We start from the raw sequence: 23896 nt of genomic DNA, 5'->3' as shown, positions 1-23896 counted from the left end.
AACAATCACGTGACATCATTATCCAATAAAAAAAAATAGATACTCGTAAACAAGAAACAATGGGGAATGCCACATGAATGCACTGGTATTGTGATGAAATTTAAAAATTCGATATCTCCTAAAGTATTTGGAATTTCTTACCTCCGCTGCTTTTAATGAAAAGAGGAAGTTGAAGAGCATATAATAAAGGTATTTTCGGATTTTTAACATTTTTTTTCACAAATACCGCTCAACTACATATTTACCTAGGGAAATTCATGTCACCCCACATCATGGTTCCTCCTGATTGGCTAGCTGAAAAAGCACCCCGCAAACCTTCTGGGCTATTGCTGTGCAGTCATGCGTCCTAGTGATAGGTTTTCCAGTAACGCATTTCTTAGATAAAAAAAAAATACTTCAGGGTGTCAGTGTGTTCCATTACTGTCGTCCTTTCTTTCAAACCATCTAGAATTTTGTAGAATGTTGCAATCTTTCTGCCCTGAGTATGATATTGTAAAAACGTAAATAATAGACGGGTCATTCTAGGAAAAAGGGAGTTTTTGAAGTGCTAATTTTTTTTTTTTTTATCGATTTAAGTTTTTGATTATTCTGATACACTTATTAACTTAATCTGAATCAATGTATGCCACTGGTTAATATATTTTTTCCTTTAAGGTAAGTGCACCGGTACTCGTCACTGCTCCAATGGTCGTCACTAGCAACTTCAAATGTAAATAATAGAGAAGTAGCTCAATATATCGCCAACTTAAATATTGACAAAAATTTGGTCGACGTTCTAGCTGAAATTACCACAATAGTTTTCGGAACAAACACTATTTTCAATCAAAAAAAGTCAGTGCATCAAAAGTTCGTGTCGTATTGCGTACGCGTACAGTATGACGTCGCGTAAATAATAATAAAGCAGTGAAGATAAATAGGGGAATTCCTATACTAAAACACTAAGGATGTACGTGCACATTTTTACTTCTAATTCTGTAATTTTTCATGTTTATTCGTGATGTTTTGTGCTGAATGTGTTAGTTAAATGTTCTTGAAGAGGTGAAAGTTTTATTTAAAAAAATTCGTTTTCTTTGTATGATTTAGTTAGGGTGACGAAAACTGGATCAACGAGCACTGGTACATCTAATATTTTATTTAAAGTTGTGCTAAGTTACACCCTAGAGTTCTTAAATAATATTGGTTCTTTATTGTTGATAGACAAAGTACATTATTATGATCAGATCCAGTAGTCGTCACCTATGACGACTTCCGATGCATGTGTATGACGACTTCTGGGTCGGAAATTACTTTACTTTATTGATTGCAGAAATTGTGTAGGCATTGTTGTTTACTTTAATTTAGGGGTTATTCGATATATATTTTGACATTAATAAGTAAATTAAACATTGTAATGTGTCTCGTTCTTCTAATTACAGGGCAAAATGCCAAAATGGAAAATACTGTTGTATGAAGAGTCAGCCATGGAAGCTGCTCTTAAAGATGCAGCGAATGGTATGAGTATAAAACGAGCAGAGGAAAAAAAAAATATGTGCCAAGAAACACATTGTCCGATAAACACAAAGGCAAATCGCCCTTGGGTAGGAAGATGGGCCCTGATTCATTTTTAAAGTTTACTTCTGATACCGCATAACATGCCATGTTATGTTGCAGCAATGAATCGAGTCGTATTGCGTACGCGTACAGTATGACGTCTTGTAAATAATAATAAATAGAATATAAACAATTAACAATATTTGATAACTAAACAGTTTTTGTTAACCAAGAAACAATTAAATCTCATTAGAGCGGCTTTATTATATCGCTTTTAAGATAGGAACAAAAAAAATGTGAAAATACGCAATAGTGAAAAACAAAAACATACATATTTCTAATTTGTAAAAAAATACTTTGTTACGTTGTTTCTGTTCCAATCTCAAACTTTGTCTACACACATAATACCTTTAATAAACAGTAAAAAAACTTAGACGAGGAATTTCCAAATTATACTTTACTTAATAAACAAACATCGTTCTTTGTAACGTAAATTCATCGAATATGCGCACGCATGCGTAAAATATACGAGAAATGCGAGTAACAAAATGCATTCGTGTGTAACGTTTCCTTACTCGTTACTAGACGGCGCACCCGTTACTCAGTAACGAATACATACGGTTTGCTACAGCTCTATATATTTTCATGTTAGTTGTGCTGTCCCTCTTTGTTCCGTGAGTGCTGTAAGTAAATTCAAAATTTAATGAGGATTATTCATTATATTACTAAACGATCTTTATGAATTGCCATTTTGATGTTTAAAATATAGAACCAAATAAAATTTGAAGCCCAAATAGTACAATACTATCATTCTGGATCCATGAATTAAAACTAATGCAGCCGAAATCGCACATGACGACTACTGGCACAAACATGTGACGAACACTGGCAAACACGAAAATTTGCATGACGACTACTGGCTCGAAATCACACTTTTTTCAAAATTATAAATCTACAAAAATAATTTGTTTTTATCGAAGAGTGTTGGATAGCATTGTAGAGTAAAGTTTGAGGTCAAACATGTAGGGGCAGTAATACACCTACGAGGTTATGTACACAATTTTTTTTTTTCTAAAACTCTTCTTAGCATGATGACTACTGGTACATTTACCTTACTTATAGATTTTTTTAATGTTTTGTAAAATACTGTTAACGGAGGATACAGCTATGTAACGGAGGAGAAATTGCATGCAAGAACAGCATAATATTATGCAAATCAATAGAGATTTTAATATGTAATGTAATTCTTTAAATGACATTTGTACATATATATATATATATAAACTTCAAAATTGGACTTTATTAATATCCTAAAGCCTTCTCCAACCTGGTCATTGATAAAAAAAAAATCAGTTAATTAAATTTTAAAAACTACGTACAGCGAAACTCAATAACAGTAGACAATCTTAATGAATAATGAGCAAAACATGACAGTTCAAAGCCCGCAACTAATTCTAGCCTATTTGTGGGAATTCTGATGTTATATTTTGAAACAAGTATTGCCCACGTTGGTTTATAGTTGGGCAGGGGCAGTCCAACACTTTCAGTATGTCTCTGGAATCAATTACATAAGTCTCATCTTCAGTTGGAAAAATGAACTTATCACCACAAGATCTCTTTAGAAATTTGACAGAGAATTCATCTGTTTGTTGAACTGCCAGTACAAAAGCGACATACTGGCGTGAAATTTTTATCCAGTGTACTGTTACCACTACATAGTCATCAACTTTTGCTGATGCACACGGTACGAGGGTCACACTATCTGGTTCAGAGGCTGATGAAGCACTTGAATCAGTGTAGACATCCTGAAAACATAGTTTACCTGGTGTAGAACCTGATATAAATGATGTTAAGGAAAGGGAAAGTGTAGGTATATTTTTAAATAGTTTGCATAAGTAACAGAGATTTAGTGCTACCTTGAGACAGAATATCAAGCTTCATATAAATTAATTTGGTAAAAAACTGAAAGTGAGAATATTTGTGATTAAATTAGGCAGTATAGAGTGCAACAATAAAGGATACAAAGCTGAATGGTGCCAAGCCCATAGTGAGGACACGAATTTGTTCGTGCACACTGCAGACAACTCAGACGATTCATTTGTAAAGTACAGAATCCATTATTCCAAATTACTTTATGGACCTGCATTGTTCCCTTGAAAGCTGGAATACATTTGGGTAAATGTTCATTTTCAATATCCTTAATTTCGCTTTCTCTTACATTTAGGATCTTGATGCCAGAAATCTCCTTCTGTAACACTTCATACAATTTCTGAAAATTGGGAATATCTGTACCTGTGGCTACAAGCCTGTCTGCAGTTCTTTTAACACATCCTCCAATGCCATCTGGTGCACCGTTGCCATGGCCAGCTTCAGAAAAATGCCAGTGAATGGCTCCTCTCATATTTAGAGCAGGAGCGAGAAATTTTCTTATTAGCTGGAACATTTTACGGTTTTTGTATTGCGTAGTTGGTCCATCACTGACAAAATGGACCACCTCAGGGTTACAAACCTGTTTTTTTGAGTTCATCGATGACAGGGAGCAAGTGTGCACATATTGCTGGGGGATTGTGGCGTAAACTTTCCGATAAAGTACAGAAAGATAATGGTTGCACTTTCTGAGTTTCCTTTTGCAAAATATATGCCACAACAGTGTGTAACGAAATTTGAGGTTTTGACCCTCCAAAATGTGCTGCCTGGATTTCGCTTGCATATTTGCAATTGAAATTCTCGGAAAAATCTATGTGAATCAAAAGTTCATTAGAGGTAAGATTCTTCTTCAAATGATCTAGTACATGATATTGATGTTTCATGTTGGCTGTGTGCTGCAAGAATTTGCATAAAGACTCTTCAAATGCAACAGCCAGATCTCTTTTTTTGCATTCAATATCTTCTTTTACTGTTTTGATTGAAGTTTTCTCCTGTCCTTTCACAGAAATGTGATACATTTTTGTAATGTTGTGTCTTCTGTTCCATCGTACTCTTTAAAATTTTTAATTTTTTTCTTACACTGGTGGCACTTCCTTTCAAGACAAGCTTCACTCTGATTTTCGCAGGTAACTGTTTGTATAATTTCTTGTGAGGAACTTTGTGTAATCATTTTCAAAGATTTCAATTTTTGTATGAGCAGAGAAAAGTTTTCATGAACAGAACATGTATCTCTTTCTTTTACACAAGGAGGCACAATCCAAAATGGCTTATATTTACAAAATAAGGCATATGAAAGTTTATTTGGATGTGTTTTACTGAACCGTTGGTACAAATTTTTCATTGTGTCATTCAGAAGCCTTTTTTGTTTCTTTATTTCCATCTTTTTAATGGTATCCCTTTTCCCTGGTGTTAACCTGCTATTTTCATATTTTTCTAAAAAAGCTTTGACACACTTTTTGTTTCTTGAAATGCGCTCCTCACATAGCCTCCTCATAGCCTTTCCAGATGTCAGCATCTTTATTTTATGAATAAATCTGTATTTCCTTACTATTGCTCCAGAAATTTTCCCCAGAAACTCACATTTCTTCTTCCGTTGCTGCTCATTTTTGTAGCTGGTCTTTGTTTGATTTTGAATAACTTCTCCGAAAATTAATTTTCTTCGAATAAGATGTGTCACTGACGTTTTGCCTAAAAGTTTTGTAACTGTTCTCCTTGGTGTCTCTTCCATATCTTCATTATATTTTTTTTGTAATCTGTGTTTTTGCTGTCTATAATTAGCAAGTTGCCTATTCCTGTCCTTTAATTTATTTTCTAACACTGCAATTTTTTCCTTCATTTCCTGTCTGTTTTCTTCTCCTTACTTTCTTTCCACTTTCTTTTCGCTTATCATCAACTGTAAGAGGTCTACTTCTACGGTTATTAGTACTTCCGGAAGTACTCGGAATGCCAGGACTAAGAGGTTATGCGTTTAAATTTTCAAGCATCTGATTTATATCTTTTACAGATGCTCTATATTTTCTAGTTTTTTCTCGCCATTTTTTTCTCAGGTTCCTTTTGGCACGATCACACATTTTTTAAGAGTTTTAATTTTTCCGTCTTCTACACGTTTCTTGAATCTTTCACGTTCCTTTCTCTTAGATTCCTCTTATAGATTTGTATCGTTCTTAATTTTCTCTCTGTATTTTCGCATTCTTTCTTTAGCTGTCATCTTGTTGGTTTTGCCCATTATGAACTGTAATAAACAAAAAGACCATACAATTTAAGAGTCTGTAACAAATTTGTAAAAATGTAATAATAACACTATTTTTTTGTTTAAATATCCCAACACTATATGTTTAAGGAATTTGTAAGCAAGTTACCAGATAAACATCTTTTTATAGTCCAAGGAAGTAATACTTTTTAAGCCAGACTATAAATTAAATGTGACCTAAACCAGACCAAAGATTTTAAAAGTATACCTCAATTACACAAATGGTATCATCTGTTTCACAAACAGTATCCTCCGTTACACCACAAGGATACATGAACGGAGGATACCATATTGCACTAAAAGGCAAAACACATGCTTTACTTTGAGGTTATGCCTGTTGGCTATTAGTAAGGTTAAACATATTGATATGTCACAATTAATTAGGATTTAAGTGATGTACTGGTAATTGAAATTACCTTTTTAGATGATGAACAGATGATACATCTGGTGTATAACCTTTCAATGAAATATTTCTTCACACTTATAAAACTGTTGATTCAGCACACATTTATCCACTAAAAAATTGTAATCAAAGATGGCCTCCTCCCAGCTGTTCCAAAGAGGAAACAAAGCACATATTGCTTACATGTGAGGTTCTGTAGAACTTTTATTTTAATATAATGCAGAATACACTAAAGCTCGTGACAAAGTTTAGAGTAACATTACAGGTTTTATAAAGGGAAAATTGAAAAAAAACTATACATTGAAGAAACAAGAACACATTTTATTTGTTTTACTAGGATTGTTAAACTTATTGTCATTATTTTTTATATCGGAGATAATATAAAAGAAAATGTTTAAATGAAGATGTGACATGTAATGGAGGTATACATGTATCCTCCGCTCACTAAAAAAAAAGTGTTTAAAACAGATTTGACGTTAAAAATTTATAGAACGGAAGGGTTTTAGTTCCTGTGATTTAGAATCAATTAATTGTGTATGTATTGTTTCTTCTTAGTACTGCTGTTTTAGTGACATTAAATGTTCCCTTTTTGCAAGAATGACCCAGACACAGTTTTAACTGACTAAACAAATTAGAGTGAAAGAATAATAAAAAATATTACATTCAGCTTTATGTACAAGCTAACCCAAACTAATAATATTTGTTATATTACATTCTAAATACTTTAAATGCCAATGCAAAATGAAATAACTATGACTAAAAATTGTGAATTACCAAATAAAATTTATTATGCTAATTAATAGAGGGCAGTTGTTGTGCTCTGTCACAATTTCTTCTCCCTTTGTATTTTTTACCATGCTCACGTAAGATCTTTCCAGTTTACATACAGGCATATTCAGTCACTTGGTATCTTTCCTTTTTTTATTTCAGAATATATTGGCTTATATCTTTATAGACATTCAAAGCCTGATGTTGTTAACACTGGTACCTATTTTCTTTAGTCTTCATAGTTCTTACGTGACAAAAGTTTTGCCTGAAAATTGGTGAACTTACTTGATTAATGGTGTGCCTAAAGCTCTGTTACAAACGTATTTAATGCCAATCATTAAAGGGAATTGTTATTGCCTATCCTGATAAGCATATACTTATTACTATAAGTTATACTGAACATATCGTCGGCTTAGAGGTAGTACTGACCAAGTCCAGATTTATTGAGTAAATATGATTTAAAAATTGAACGGCACTCCAAAAATCAGGTTTGTGTTACAGATTTGTAAACATTCGTGTATTATGTTTGTAACACTATGTGGAAGAATGTCCAGTTATGTAGAGAAGAAAAAAATAATTTACAAAATATTTATAATAGTTTTATTACTTAAAGTTGGGACTTGGTCATTTTTACCAATCAATGAAAGTGATATGACACAAAGATAAGATACACTAGAACTTTGAAATACCTTGTACTACAAAATAATAAAATAGCAGTTTACAACTAAGAGTCATAAAACAAGTATCGCCAAATTTTTTTATCTGCATTAGGATTAAAGAAAGCCTATTGTTGCACATAAAAGAAATTGTTTGACATTTCGCACACTTTTTAAAATTGCAATGTTGATTTTAAATAAAAAAAAGTACACAACCCCATAGAGGGTAAAAAATTGAACAGAATGTCAATTATTTTCTAATCTTCTTAATAGCTCTATCATTGAATTAATCAGATTCACTGTCTGATAACACATCCGGTTCAGGATTTCTACATTTCAGCTTCTCACAAGTTGGCAAAGCATGATAAAAATGATGATAGTCTTGTGGAATTACCTTTTGCGACACATAATTTCAACAAATCCTTCTTTTTTTCCAAAGAAATGGGAATGTTCTTAGTGTACAGTTGCTTGAGGTCCTTAGGCATCTTGGTAGGTCTTCCTTTGCCATACACTTTCAGCTCCTTGTATTCACTACTGTAACTGTAGCTGAAGAGGATGGATCCCTTTCTGTCTTTTTCATACCTTAATCATTTTATTTTCAGCCAGTGCACTGCATGGTTCATTGTGTCACGTGTTGTATTGTGCATTATCTTCTTTGCTAAATCTTTAGATCTTTAAAATCTTCAAACCTCAGTTCTTCAGTTGTATACTGCGCACTGCTTTTATTTTTATTTCTTTTTGATCTAGCTAGCTGGAAAATGTTAAGCCAGTCTTGCTTGAGGTACACTGGGACTTTTTTTGCACGACTCCATAGCACTGTGTTTGGAATCCACTTCCATGTGTGAATGACCCTTTTCCATGATTTGTGTTCAATAACATTGAAATGAAAATTTTGTACCACAAATAACAACAGGGCAGCTATAAACTGATTCCTGTTCTCCCCGCTACAGGTATTCGAAAACAGTGAAAATTCTTCTATTTTGGCCGGTAAGGTTTCAAACCATCTGAGTAGAGCTGTTCCAATTTCTGAACTACCTCTCTGACCGTTGACCTCTGTCCATGCAGAGCAATATCCTTTGTTGGGTGGAGAGGCTTCGTAGACAGTCAAATTGTATGCTGAAAGTTTTCTACTGTAGTAAATGGGCGATACCTCGGAACGGTATCTGGAGGACACTTTCTAAATCGAACAAACAACTCATAAAAGCAGAATCAATAATACATCTCACTTTATCCTTAGCTTTACATGACATCTCTTCGTCTTGCCTCTTTTGGACTCTCCTTCGAAGTGTTGTTTCTCATCACCAGTTGCTGTTTCATAGTTTGTGCAAATTAAGCAGTGGTCTTTTTTGGGCTTGAAAAAAGACAGGTTTTATTCACTGCAAAATACATGCAGATACACCCCTGCAGAAGGAACAGATTCAATATTTTGTTCATTGCATTCCTTTTTGAACAATTCATACACTTTACTTATCGATAACTTGGAATCAAGATACTTTCTTTTATCTTTGAAAGATTTGTGCAATGGGAGTGCATGACTTGATGTAGGCTTTTGGACATACGCCATTGTTTAGCACATGTATGTCTGCAAAAAAAACACAAATGACAAAAAACACAGTAGCACCTGTGTTTCCGTACCATGTGCGTCTCTGCCTGAGGACGGGAGCAGATAGCAGTTCCCGAAATTTCTGTTTTAGAAAACTGTTGTGTTTGTTTCGTCTTTTCGTTTGGTCGTGTTTTTGTCTCGTTTTGACTGTTGTGCTGAATTTTTTGGGTTCAATATTTTTTGTGCTGTCATCATTTGTGGGGGTTTTATCGTTTCTCTTTTTGTTTTTTTGGAAAACTATTGTGTTTGTTTCGTCTTTTCGTTTTGCTGTGTTTTTGTCTCGTTTCAACTGTTGTGTTGAATTTTTTTGGGTTCGGAATTTTTGTGCTGTCATCATTTGTGGTTTTTTTTTCGTTCTGTTAGTCCATTTTTCTTTGTTATTTCCTTGTTTGTTGACCATATTCCTGTTGTGGAATATTGTGTGGCGTTAAATCCTGACAACAGCAATTTTTGCTTAATTTGTGTTTTTTGTCATTTGTGGGTTTTTTTTTTTTGTAGTTTTCTTCTGCAGACATACATGTGCTAAGCAATGGCGTATGTCCAAAAGCCTACATCAAGTCATACTTTCTTTTGGTTGTTTTTCTGCAGTAATGACTTTCTTGAGTTGGAAACCTCTCTATGTGGTCCTTTATCTTCAGAACAGAATCGAGTGGTGTTCTGTTTGGTGGCACTTTCTTCCCTCTTCTATCCTCTTCCATGAAATTTACTGTCTCTGATGCTTTACATATTGCAGTGTCTACTGGACCATGACTGATACTCAGTGTTTTTAAGAAAAATTTTTACATACTCTAATCTTCTCCTGATCTTTCAAAAAGAAGTAGCATATATCATTGTACGGCATGTTTTTTCTCTGAAATCTTCATCGAATCTGGTTGTGCATTTGTACATGCATTGTGTGCAATCAACTGGTTTGGGTACTTTTGGTAACTGTATGCGCCTACTATTGGATTTGTATGGCAGTCCTTTACTGCGGAGTCTCTTATTTGTGTTCCTTTTCCACTGAGAGGAATTTGGTTTTTTCCACCTACTTTTCCTTGTGGACCCTTTGCCAGGGGTATTTTCTGTATTGTTTGTAGCTTGCAGTACTTCAGTGTGGTCATTTTGCTGTGCTGTATTTACATGAACTTACACATCACTTTATTTGTCCCGTATCGACAGATTTCTATTAACTTGATTTGGCTGGTAATCTGGATCTGCGTCGCTGTCGTCAAATTCTGGAGAATCTTGGTCATCATATGACATTTTTCTTTCAGAATTTCTGGAGTCCTGCAACAGCATTAAGTTCAATATAATATTAAGATATCAATTGTAATTACTTATTGAAAATTGTGAATTAGGTCAGTTCGAAACAAAATTATAATAAATTATTTACTCATAAAATTATTTCAAATATTTGTCCCTAGATTCAACCACTCTGCAATTATTACAAGGATAAAGGATACTATAACATAACATTGTCCTAGTAGGACAGTAGAAAATCATATGACATAATATGGTATACAGAATACTTATTGCCCCAATATTGCTTGGATTTTTATTACCATGTTTACATTTAATAAAGTGAAATATTATAAAAAAAAATTTGTTATTTAATTGCAGCCAACAATATTTCAGTTAAATTATATTTACCACATTCACAGCCAAAGTACTGAAATGAATTATAATATCCAAACTTTGCATATAAATGGTATCATACTCAGTTGGGATTGTAAACTAGATTCAATATTGATTACATCATGGTAACATAGTAAATATTTAAATAATAATTAGGGTATTTTTAAAATAAATAGCAAACACTAACCTCGTGAAATGAGTGTGCAGTTTCATTTATGAGATGGTCAGGTGTCGGATCTATCTCGTACATTTATAGCAGTTCCAAATTGCCATTTTCTGGTATTTTCAATGCCTTTCTATTCAAGTCAGTTTCGCCATCTGGCCTATTTTCAAATAATGCTGCACCATTTCTTGATTCCTGGATATACAACATGCACATTGTAGGCTAACTTCAAGTACCTTTAAAAGTATCACCAAATTATACATTGTTTAACATTATGAATGTCTGATCATGCTTACCATATTTCCATCTCGGTCTTCATTTGCATCATTACAAGACAAATTATTACAATTTGTAACAAGACTGACAATATACTTCCCATGGCTCAACATTTTGTTTTCATTCTGTCATAGTCAAGTTAATAGAATTACTTATACACCACAAACAAGACGTTTAACACATTTTTATAACAGTCATTCACAAAACCATAGACTAATTGATACTAGATGTCCACATAGTGCTAACTTGCAAGCTTACTAGAGCATTGTTGCCAAAATCTGTTGCAAAAAAATTCATTTACCAACAAGTGACATTAATTTAAGTCAATATGTAGGAAAATTATTATTTTCATTTCAGAAATTTAGTATATTATTTGTCTAGTGGTAAGAATTACCACATGTAACTTAGCCATTCTGAAAATGTGAAATGCAAATTGACAAAGTTGGACTTTAACACTTTTACATATCGCAATCAGATCAACAAGAGTGGCAAAATTGATTAAGTCCCATTTAGTCATTTTTACCTTTGTACCACCTTATATTCTGGACTTAATAATTTTCCAGAAGTTCTATATCTCAATAACTTGCAATGACAGGACTGGGACACTTTTACTACTGAAGGATATGGCTATAATGAATTGTTTACAAGTAAAATGGCCATTTTCAAGAAAAGTGGACTTGGGCAGTTTTACCTCTAAGCCAACGATATATGCTATTGATTTTAATCCCTATCCCTAAATGCAGCATTCAAGATGGTTGGGTTATGTCTTGAGTATTACATCACACAATCTAGTACTAAAAACGTATGGTGCTTGAATTCATGACTAATACTATAAAAGTATTTTAATTTACCTCCGCCAGCACTATAACAAAAAGATGGCGGTCTAATGAAATTTAAACATAACTAGTACTATCAAAACAAGAACTTAAGAAACTTGGCACATCATGTTTTTAAACATAATTTTCTTTAATATTTTTATGAATGTGCCACCAGTAATAAAGATGGCGGCCTACAGATGATACATATGATGATATGTAATGAAAATATAAAACATACAATGATAATTTTTTAATTTAGGCGCCAATGACTATAAAAATAAGGATAGCGTCTTTTCAAATTTGACTTGCCTCTGCATAACCACTACTACAGGGTCCGGCAAAAAGACCTCCCATATTTCAAAAGGCAGATACAAACAAATGAAGAAAGATACAGAAAAAATACTTTTAATTGTGAACAACAAATACTATGCCATTTCAAATTACTTGATTTTAAACATTATGTCAGATAAATGGCGTCCTCCATTTTTGACACATTGACGAAGCCTTTCCTGGAAGTTGTCCATAGTTCGTGTCATTTCCGGTGGAATGGCAGCCACTTCCTGGGTGATTGCCTCCTTAAGTGCTTGCAGGGTTGTGGGACGATGTTTATAAACTTGTGCCTTTTAATGTCCCCAAAGAAAAAAAGTCACAAGGTGATAAATCAGGCGATCTTGGGGACCAGGTGATGTCTCCTTGCAAAGAGAGAAGACTTCCAGAAAACAACTCTCTCAAAATTGCTAGAGATCGCCGCGAAGTGTGAGCTGTGGTGCCATCTTAGAGACCAACTGGTTTAACTTAGGTTGGAGGAAGGTCTCAATCATGTGACAGTAGCGATTCGAATTAACCGTTACCGTAAGCCCATCTTCAAAAAAATACGGACCCCACACACCGAATTCTGCAACGGCGCACCAAACTGTCACACGAGGGCTGTGAAGTGGTCATTGGTAAAGTTCCTGTGGGTTTTCTGTTGCCCAGTAGTGGAAATTTTGTTTATTTACAGTACCTGACAAGTGGAAGTGGGCCTCATCAGATGAAATCAACACAGCACCAGGGGGAATGTTCTGAAGAATGTCCTCACACTCAGCTCTACGAGTTTCAAAATCTCTCTCACTTAATTCTTGGGAAACCATTATTTTTTATGGGTGCATGTGAAGATCTCTGTGCAGGATTCTTCCTACACTCCGATCAGACAATCCTAGGACAGCTGCCTGTTTAAGTGCTGAACGCTTTGGAGATTGCTGGATGGATGCTCTCACACGTGCCACATTTTCCGGCGTTGTAACAGTCCGAGGTCGGCCAGGCGATTTTCTTTTCAGTGCAGAATCTGTTGCTCTAAAGTTTGATACCCAAACGTGAATAGTTTTTCTATCCGGAACAGAATCATGTCGGCCAAGTTCGAACCGAATGCGAAATGCTCGATGAGTATTAATCACAGAACTTCCGTAATGAATAAGCTCCTCCACAACAAACGCATGATGTTCACCACGCCACGCCATTGCGCCTACTGACAATGGCACGTTTACCGCTATCGATCGATATCCCCTCCATGGACCTATCCCCACCACAACTCACACAGCGCCCTCTCCAAATACGGGAGGTCTTTTTGCCGGATCCTGTATGGTGTATCCTGTATGGTGTGTTCTTAAGTATTTTTGAATTTGGTGCCAGTAAAGATGACGGCCTACAGCAGACAATGGTATTTTTTTAATTTAGGCGCCAATGACTATAAAAATAAGGATAGCGCCTTTTCAAATTTGGCATGCCTCTGCATAACCACTACTATATAATGGTGTGTTCTTAAGTATTTTTGAATTTGGTGCCAGTAAAGATGGCGGCCTACAGCAGACTGTGGTATTTTTATTGCAGAAAATTCATCAACGAAGCAAAAAACGCAGACTACTTGAGTACCCTGACCAGCAAAAGACTTAAATTATCTTTCACACTTGATGCCAACTATGGACCTGAGGCCGAAGAACTATAAGATGCCGAATCATTGCAACAGAGATGCTGTGACTTTATTGGTTTCTTACTAGTTACTGCAGAGGAACAAGACAAGTGTGTGAAGGATAAATGCTCACAAAGAGATTGTCAGTTGTGGCATGATACAAGACACACTCAACTAACAGCGAGCAATTTTGGAGTTGTGTGCAAACTAAAAGACACAACACCCTGCATAATTAGTTAAGAAATTGCTGAACCACCAGCTATGGAGTATGGATTTCTCAATTATTGTCTTTTCATTAAATGGTTTGAAAAGGACACTAGCTTAACTGTGGCTATGTGTGGTTTATTTGTAGAACTGTTTTAAATGACTGCATTATAAGAAACTGGAAATTATTCGTGTATTGCTTGTAAATTTTAATGCCAAACTAGTGAAACAAATCACACCAATGATCACATAGGGTAACCATGTTCTAAATCTGTATGTACTATTTCTTTTTATTTTAGGACCAATCCTGTCATGCAATTTTTTTGGTGGTTTCAAACACAGTTACAAAATATTTTAAATGCCTATCTAGTTTTGATGCATCAATAAAGTGTATTCCAATAGGCAAGATTCAATTTAATAAGGCAAATAATTTAATTGATGGTTATTAATGCATGATACAATCTAATAATTTCAGTTTATTATATGTGCAGTTTATTTGATAGTAAATTCTCTTCGTTTTTCTAACTTATTGTCCACAATCATACTATGATTGGAGTACAGTCAAGTGGCCTAACTTTGGTCCACTTAACAGGATTTTGATTGTCCCAAGATTGTGAAATAAAGTGGGCTAAATCTGTGTAATCATTTTGTCCATATATTGGAAAGGAACCAATTTTTGGATACGTATCCTGTGTTAGATGAATTTAAATATTTAAAATGTTAATTTTTCTGGTGGAGGAAAGTTAACCAAGTCAGTGGTGTAACTTTGCACCATATTTTTATTTTGCTATTATTTATCATGAAAAAGGTGGCTATTGCTGGAGCGTATAACTTTACTCCACAAAGTAGATATTAATCTACACATATAGCTTACCATTTGTGCCAAGTATCAAGTATTTTGTCAAGTTTTACCATTATTTTTGTTCAACAGTGATAATACAAAGAGTGAAAATGTGTTGTCTAGATCTGTTTATTAATAGAAAGAAATTTTGTAGTGTTAAATGAAGATGTTAAAATAAAACCTTCACACATAATGTGTTACAATATCTCTATTTGTCAAATTCTGCTATTTTATAACATCTGCCATGACAATTGGTGATTGCATACTGTACAGTACATGCAACATGTTGCAACAGCATTTCATATTTTTAAAACCACGTTTGACAATAGGAGAGGTTCATTAATTTTAAAATGTCCTCGGCCACTGACAGGTTCAATGTTACAAGGGGGTATCTTACAAATAACATCACAAGGTCTGTAAAAATTTTTATCTTTTATGATTTGGCCAGCGCCAGTATCCACCAGATGTTGCCATGCATTTGACTTTGTACAAAAGTTCATTTTCTTCTTCAGCGGCTAGCATGTTCACAGGTACTATCTCCCATCAACACAGTAGGGCTAGCATGTTCACAGGTACTATCTCCCATCAACACAGTAGGGCTAGCATGTTCACAGGTACTATCTTCCATCAACACAGTAGGCTAGCATGTGTTTTGCTATCAATAAAAGCCGACTATTCTCTACATATGTAACACGTGTTTCACCATTCTCCCGTTTACAATATGTACTCATTCCCAGATCTTCTACTGTCTCTCTTCCACCACGACCAACTTCACCTTCTCACTTCCTCATGCAACACATCTTCCTCTCTTTGGGCAATGTTACCACATTTGACACTGTTACAAATTAAGTTTGTTTTTAGGCCTCACTTCCCTACCACTTCTTGTCCGCACTGGTGACTTCTCTTGTTTCTGATTATGTCTCTTTCCTGCGTCTGGCCACCATTTCCATCCTTCCTCTTCCTCCTCAATGTCCTCCGCCTCTTCTATCCTCTTTTTGAGTTCTGTTTTGTCTCGTTGCATGATGACCAATTTCTCTTGTTATCTTGTTCCTCTGGATTCTTGTCCCAGACTCCCTCCATGTTCTGCCGTTGTCTCTGGGCTGACTCTCCATTCCAATCTTACCCCTCTCCTTGGTGTGTTGTTGATCTCCTTCCCCTGACCCTGCTTTGTGGATGACTTTGAGTTGGTGCCTGTTTCTTCTCAGTATTCTTCAACCTACCGAGACGAGATATGAACGTGGAATACAACCTTCTGAACATACTGTGCCATACCTCTGTATGTCTGTAATCCATACTGTGTCCTGAGAATAGATTGGACTACGTTCTTGAACTCTATGTGATTTGTCGAAATTTCTCTTTTGATGCTGTTTTGCTTTTTGATGAATGGTTTGGAAGTCTTCCCTTCTAACTGTTTTCGGGCACAATTTCTATTGCAACACTGGTAGGGTGTCTCGGAGTGATCGTCCCATGAGAAGTTGTGCCGGACTATAATGAAGGCCTGAGAGTGGTGTGTTCCTGTATGCCAGTAGACCTAGATGCGGGTCTGCCGACCGCTTGATGACAATTTTTCAGATTCTTGACCGCTGCTTCTACTTCCCCATTACTTTGTAGATACCGTGGGCTGCTGGTAACATGTGTAAAGCCATACTCTGTTGCAAAATCTTTAAAAGCTTGCGACACGTACTGGGGCCCATTATCTGACCTTACTTCTCGCGGGATTCCTTGACGTGAAAAAGCAGCTTTGCATCTTGTTATCATGGCTTCAGATGTAATGGTTGGCATTTCAAATATTTCTGGGTATCTGGAGTAGTAATCAACAATAATAAGGTAATGCTTTCCGTTCCTCTCCGCTAGGTCCGTACCGACCACTTCCCATGGCGCTTGTGGTAAAGGCGACGGTATCAGGGGTTCCGATCTGTTTGGTTTTTCTCTTATGCATGGTACACAGTATAAAGGCAATATTTACGCTTTACAGAAAGTAAATATTTAATTTCCTTTAATATTTATTTAGTTTCTTTATATTTCATTTCTTATGTTTATTTGGACTCTATGAACAACCCAGACTGTAAATTTCTTTCGTTATCATTTGTCTATGTATTACTCAATGTTTATTTTATTTTTAAATGTTGTCAAAGTTAGCATAGCAGTAATATTTTGAATTAACGATTAATTTAAAGATGAACACGTCAGAAATGGTCAGGAAATTTATGATCTTTTGTTTTCAAAAACAAACTAAAGAAAATCATTTATTAGTGATGGAAAAATATTCTTTTAGAACGAACAGAGACTTGATTGAGACAGCTGCTAAAACGCAACACATTTAGAAATTAATATATAATTTAATACATTTATTCAAAGATTGGAAGAAACAGCTACTGCTATTATTAGTTGAGTTTGTAAGAGAAGAACAATATTTACTCTACAGAAGATTATACTCAAATACCAAGATTTAAAATAATTATTTCTAAGAAGAGACGAAGAAAGAAGAAAGAAGAATCCTGTCAAAATGAGAAGTCACAGTTCGAGCCCAGGAAGGATGAACGTCGCACAGTCCAGTCCTGTTGCAGCCCATATCTGGAAGGACGGAGGTGTTACGGCGCGTATTCCTGCCGCACGCTAGAGGACGGAGGAGCTACACAACTACCGCAGTCCTTGACGTGTTGAACCAAGGAGTCTCTGAGAGCCTATACGTCTCGTGGGTATCCTGCATCAAGGTTTGGTCCCTTACCCCATCAACCGAAGACTCGCTGTATAGAAGTTCCTGAACTAATTTTAGTTTAAGCGAAACGGACATTGTTTTGACCGATCTAGACTCTGTAATATTATAATGGATATTCCCCTGTAAAGAAAACATTCTTAATCCCGTGATCCCGATCATGATAGTATGACTCAGTATAGATGGAATTTGGTAGTGTAATAATGTGTTATTATCTTTTGCTGACAAGTACTGCTTGAACGTACCCAGTGGTCCACGCTATACTGTACTGATTTTAGTTAAGAATTGATAACTTACTAATTTTACCTTTCATTTTAATGTGTGACTTGAATTGTACGAAATACTTTAAATTACACTTAAATATTTAACATTTGATTGTAAATAAAAAACAACTCACTCAAGTGTTAATAGAATTGTTGGATGCTTGAAGTTGATAGTCATATCAAATTTCATCTGTAGCTTAGAATAAGGTAGATTAAGGTAATCTTCATTTTAAGTGTTGTTTTGTATATGTCAAAGTGTATTGTCACTGTCATAACACGCACTACACATGAATATAGACAGTACATCTGGATTTTGATTACACTTTATTCCAAGGTCTAAAGTTACGATATTATTTAACGTACCTTCGAAACACCCTACCTTGAATTTTACACACAAGTATCTTAACACAATTAATTCTTGATACTGAGAGAGTTCGGCTAGAATTGAGGAAATTATTAAATAAATTAGATAATTTCATTTTAGACACTAGCTGGCTCCACAACAGCTGGCGACGAGTGCTTTAATATCACTTGTAATCCCAGGCCACCACACTGTAGCTTTGGCTCTCTCGATACACTTCTTTATCCCCAGTTGTCCGACATGGATCCTGTTCAATATTTCCCTGCGTAACTTGCCAGGTATCACCATGGTAACTCCTTTCATCAATATGTCTTTCACCATAGACAATTCCCCCTGCACAGCCCAATATGCCCGACAGTTCAGGGCCATGTCTGTGGGTTTGCGAGGCCATCCATTTCGAACCAGTTTTATCAGTTCTTGGCATGTTGAGTCCGATGCCTGCGCTTGATGTACCTCCTCCGTTCTGGTGTCCGATGCCGGAAACGATGTCATAAATTGGGACTCCCATTTCTCAACCTCCTCACCCGGTGCTACAAGGGGAGCTCGGGACAATGTATCTGGGACGTAGAACCTTTCTCCTGCTACGTACTGTATGGTATATGAATAACGCATCAACCTCATCCTATACCTCTGCAACCTTGGGGGCAGTTCGTCGATGTTTTTCTTCCCCAATATCAAGACAAATGGCTGATGATCTGTCTGGAGGAGAATATGTTTACCAAGGATGTAGATGTAGAATGTGTCACATGCCCAGGTTAACGCGAGTGCTTTTTCGATCTGCGAATGTTTTTGTTCCGTCCCCGACAGGTCTCTTGATGCGTAGGCGTAGGCTACTGGTCGCCACTCATTATTCTCGTCCGGTTGTTCTAACACCGCTCCAATCCCATGTGATGATGCGTCCGCCCCAACTCGGCAATCTTTATTAGGGTCATAGTGTAAAAGTAGTGGTGCTGAGCACAGAAGTTATTTCAGCTGATGGAAGGATGATTCTTGTGGTGGTCCCCATACAAACATATTGTCCTGTCTTAATAATTCACGGAGTGGTTCAATTCACGGAGTGGTTCTGTCACCTGAGCTAAATTCGGGACAAACTTTCCCACGTAATTAACCATTCCCAACAAACGTCTCACTTCAGCAACCGACTGGGGGGGTTGGCATTTCCTGAACTGCCCTAATCTTTTCAGGGTCTGCCTCTATGCCGTTGTCTGATACTACGTGACCCAAAAATTTGACTCTTCTGACAGCAAATTGGCACTTGTCATTCAGGGTGATTCCCGCTGCCTTGATCTACTGTAAAACTCTGTCCAGGTTTTAAAAAATGTGCTTGTTCATTCTCCCCAAATACCATGACATCATCCATGTAACATATGACCCCCGGAGTATACCCCAAGATGCGAGACATTTCTCAGTGGTAAAATTCTGGGGCACTAGTAATACAGAATGGCAGTCTATTAAAACAATCTCTTCCGAAAGGCGTGATGAACGTTGTGAGAAGTCTAGACTCCTTGTCCAAGGGCACTTGCCAATATCCGGAATGAGCATCCAACTTCGAGAATACTGTTGCCTTATGGAGCTATGCTAGGGATTCATCTACCGAGGGGATCATCATGTGTTCTGTTTGGACCCCCCTCATTAAGCTCTGTAAAGTCAACACACAGTCTAATTGGTCCGTTAGGCTTTGGGACCAGCACCACTCCCGCGCACCAATCTGTGGGGCAGTCAACTGGTGATATAACCCCCAATTTTACCATCCTGCGTATTTCTTGTTCCAGTTTTGGTTTTAACGGAATAGGAACCCTTCTGGGGCAAGCTATGCTTACTGGTGTTATATCCTTTTTCAGTTTTATTGTATATGGTGTTTTCATCTGTCCTAAACCTGTAAATAACGATGGGTATCTCTCTCTTGGATCGAAGGGTTCCTTGTATCCTACGTCCGTCACCCACTTAAGAATTCCCAGTGCCTCCACCGCAGGACGTCCCAGAAGTGGTTCTTTCATTCCTTTAACAACATAGACTTCCTAATGGGTTATTTTCCCTTCCCATGACAATTCAGTTTTAAATTTCCCTACCATATCTAGATGAGTAGCCTACTACATGGACCCAATAACTTCATGTTTTTATTGCCCCTTTCCAATACCTATCCTGTCTTTTCTGTGAAAGTGACAAAGTTATCTTCTAACACTGTGACATCTGCCCCAATATCTATTTTGAAAGTGACTTCGACTTCTCCCATTCTGATCCTTGCCCTCTACGGTGGACTTGCTGCTGTCCTGGTATCAACACTTGCCAAAAACAGACCCGTTCCATGTATCTCCTCCTGGATTTCCGATACCTGCCGATTCCTATCTTTAGGTGCCCGACATACTCTTGCGAAATGGCCTATCCGGCCGTACGCTCTACTTTCCTTTATTCTCGGTCACCTCTCTACATGGCCTTTTTCAAAAGGACCTCCACCCCGAAAACATTCTTTCCGACTAGTCGAGGTATTTTAACTGTGCGTTGTATTTTTAGGGTCCTGTTTACTGTTTTGGCTGTGGTTTTCATATCCCGCTTTTAGCCTAACTCTATCAATGTTCTCTCCTTCTGTTTGTTCCACACCTGCTTTGTATGACTTCTTGTTGTTTCCTAACCGCCTCCGTTTGCCTGGCCTTTGTAACCGCACTTTATAAAGTGAGGTTAGCATCCAACTGTAACATCTCCGACAGTTTTTTGTCCGTTAAGCCGACAACAAATCTATCCCGCACCAGTTCTTCCCGCAAGGTCTTATACTCAATGTTCTGCTAATGTGTGTAAAGCTGTAATAAATGTATCGACTGATTCGTTTACCATTTGCGAACGCTGATTAAATCCAGCCCTTTCAAAAATTATGTTCCTTCTTGGAATAAAGTAAGATTCCAGTTTCTTTGTAACAAACTCCTACGACTTTGCATCTTCCTTTGAGAGGTTAAATGAGTTGACAACCTCCTTTGCTTCCTGTCCCATTATATAAATCAATGTACTAACCTGTACATCACCCTCCTTTTCTGCTAATCCGCTCACCAACCTGTATCTCTGAAACCTTTTGAACCAGCTACTCCATTCCTCCGACTTCCTGAATTCAAAACTGCAAGGTGGCGGAACGAAGCTTGTAGTTCCACTTCCCGCCATTATCTCGCACTTTTACTTCTTCCTATCTTGAACACTCTCGCATTCCTTTAACCGATTTATTTCTCCCCCAGTTTTCTGGATCCCACTTCTGACACCATGTTTCGCTATCAATAAAAGCCGACAATTCTGTACATACATATATTGTACCACATGTTTCACCATTCTCCCGTTTACAATATGTCCTCATTCCCCGATCTTCTACTGTCTCTCTTCCACCACTACCAACTTCACCTTCTCACTTCCTCATGCAACACAGCATGTTCACTGGTACAATCTTCAAGTAACATAGTAGGGCCAGCATTTATTGTTGATGACACACACACGTCAACTACGTCCCGACTTTCCGAAGTAAAGTTTCTACTTCTTATACTGATACACTCCTGCCAGGTTCAATAGGTAGTTTAAACTTTCTTTATCGTTGAACCTTATCCATATCAGAGGAATGCACTTCTGATATGAATGATTTGAAACATTCACCTACATTGTCAGTTATCTGCAATGCTTCTTTAGCATATTGCGGCAATTTTTTGATAACCTTATCTTTATCTATGGGATGGATACCAGTTGTTAAAAACCCTTTCACTAGGTTACTTGATGCAGTTGGTTCGCCCATATCTAGTGTAAACTTTAGAAGCTGACAAAAAAGTGATTTTGGAAGGGCAACAAAACGTTTTCCTTCTCTGGTTTGTCTCCAATAATACAGGATTTTCCTCCAATTAGATTTTGGCAATGAAAAATATGCCACATCTAGAGGTTGCAGTAAATGAGTGGAATTGGGAATAAGCATGATGAAAGATATATTGTTTTCAGTACATAACTTTAAGGTTTTCAAAGTCAAGTGTGCTGACATGTTGTCTCCGATTAACACTTTCTTGCCTGAATGTTTCAAAGCAAAAGGAAGGAAGTGGTTCTCAAACCAATCATGGAAGACATCCTGATCAATCCACCCATGAAGTGTTAGATTTAACCTAGTGCCTGGTGGAGCACCCTTCAGCCAGTCACTCCATTTCTGTTTCCCTTTCAGGATAACATAAGGAGGAAGAAATTCTCCTAAGACCATTCCAAAAAACATTGTGGTAAAACAAGACTTTGTGCTATTCAAAATCAGTTCAGGGTGGCGCGACCATCGTCGAAACAGAAGTTTTTTCTTACTAGGCACATAATGGGAACCTGTCTCGTCATAGTTATAAATGTTACAAGGTAGTACATCCTCAATTTCTTTTTCTAAATTCACAAATAATGTTTTACCATGTTTTCACTGACTTGAGCCCGGAATCTTGAGATATTACTTGCGATCCTTTGACCTAACTCAGCTTTGTGACGCTTTAGAAACAGTCTACCCCAATCCATGCCTGGTAAATTGTTTTTAAACTGAGGCACTTCAGTGTTTGTTGAATCTAAGTAACCTTTTATGATAAAGCGCACATCACACATTGATGAATGCATTCCAAATTCACTGCATGTTATAACATGGTTTACAAAACTCTGCTCTTCTATCTCGGTAAACGCCTGAGGCCTGCCTATTGCTTTTTCGTGGCATAGCTTTAACTTGTGAATTATGTTCCTTGGTATACCATACTCTCTTTCTACTTGGCGATGACCAATTTTACCTGCTTTGATATCCTCTAATACCTGCTGTAGAACAGCATCAGTATATGATTTATATGGCCTGGTACCAGGTAACTTCTCTTTCCTCAGCTCAGACATTATACAGTCTTCTGTTAACAAATAATACAGTACAATAAGTAATATTTTGAAATAACCGCATTTACAGTTTCAGTTACTTAGGCCTAAATTAGCATTCTTTGTACCATAAATACAGTAACTTTTTTACAATATTAAAATAGGCTGTGAAAAGATTTTGGTTTGTATCAAAATATTAGGTTTACAATATAATATGTGGTAAATTACACAGTCACATAGGCCTACAAAACATCTCAGAAACACAAATTGTGTGTAACTTTGAGCCGGGGCAAAGTTGCCCTGAAATGTTCTGAATTGAAGGTGAGCATGCATTTGTATTATTAGTAATTTTTTCATTATTTGTTGTTCCACTTTATTTACTTACCATTAAAGTGTTAACTGTGAAACAGATAGTCCTTTTTTAGAGGTGTCTCCTTGACCATCACCCTAAAAACACTGACAACTTTAAAAACACAGTCAAAATCAACTGAAAATCACAGTTGCATTCAAACATATCTCAATATAGATGAGAGGACTTGTCTGCACTACTGCCAAATTGACAGGAAAAGTGAAATTTCAGAAATGTTTACAAAAAAAATTTCTCTCCACAGAATAAAGAGATATTGTTAACTGTCTTTTAAAACAAAAGAAGCTAGTGGAGCAAAGTTACACCCCCTGGCACAAAGTTGTCCTACTTGACTGTAAGTTAAAGCAATCATCATTATTGC

General features: G+C 36.5%; 1 long non-coding RNA gene across 1 annotated transcript in view; it reads left to right on the top strand.

Moving 5' to 3' along the window:
- LOC134531568 (uncharacterized) overlaps positions 1-23575 on the top strand; it is a 29002-nt gene extending 5427 nt beyond the window's left edge. The window contains exon 2 of the long non-coding RNA XR_010075034.1: positions 1416-23575. This is a non-coding gene — a long non-coding RNA (uncharacterized LOC134531568). The remainder of the gene's footprint in view (positions 1-1415) is intronic.
- Positions 23576-23896: the final 321 nt, after the last annotated feature.

Source organism: Bacillus rossius, chromosome 5 (genome assembly GCF_032445375.1).
Source record: "Bacillus rossius redtenbacheri isolate Brsri chromosome 5, Brsri_v3, whole genome shotgun sequence".
In the NCBI taxonomy this organism is placed as follows: domain Eukaryota; kingdom Metazoa; phylum Arthropoda; class Insecta; order Phasmatodea; family Bacillidae; genus Bacillus; species Bacillus rossius.
The sequence above is the reverse complement of the archived record's forward strand: the minus strand, read 5'-3'. Positions and strand labels throughout refer to the sequence as shown.